Raw genomic sequence first — 204 nt, 5'->3', positions numbered from 1 at the left:
ACTAACCAGCAAGTGCACTGGGTCGTCCAAGTAATACCTTACGTGAGTAAGGGTCGATCCCACGGAGATTTTCGGCTTGAAGCAAGCTATGGTTATCTTGTAACTCTTAGTCAGGATATCAATAATTATCATATTTAATTGTGAAAAGTAAAAGAACATGAAATAAGTACTTATTTTGTAGTAATGGAGAACAGGTTGAGGTTT

Source organism: Arachis duranensis, chromosome 2 (assembly GCF_000817695.3).
Source record: "Arachis duranensis cultivar V14167 chromosome 2, aradu.V14167.gnm2.J7QH, whole genome shotgun sequence".
Lineage (NCBI taxonomy): Eukaryota > Viridiplantae > Streptophyta > Magnoliopsida > Fabales > Fabaceae > Arachis > Arachis duranensis.
This window is presented reverse-complemented; position numbering follows the sequence as displayed.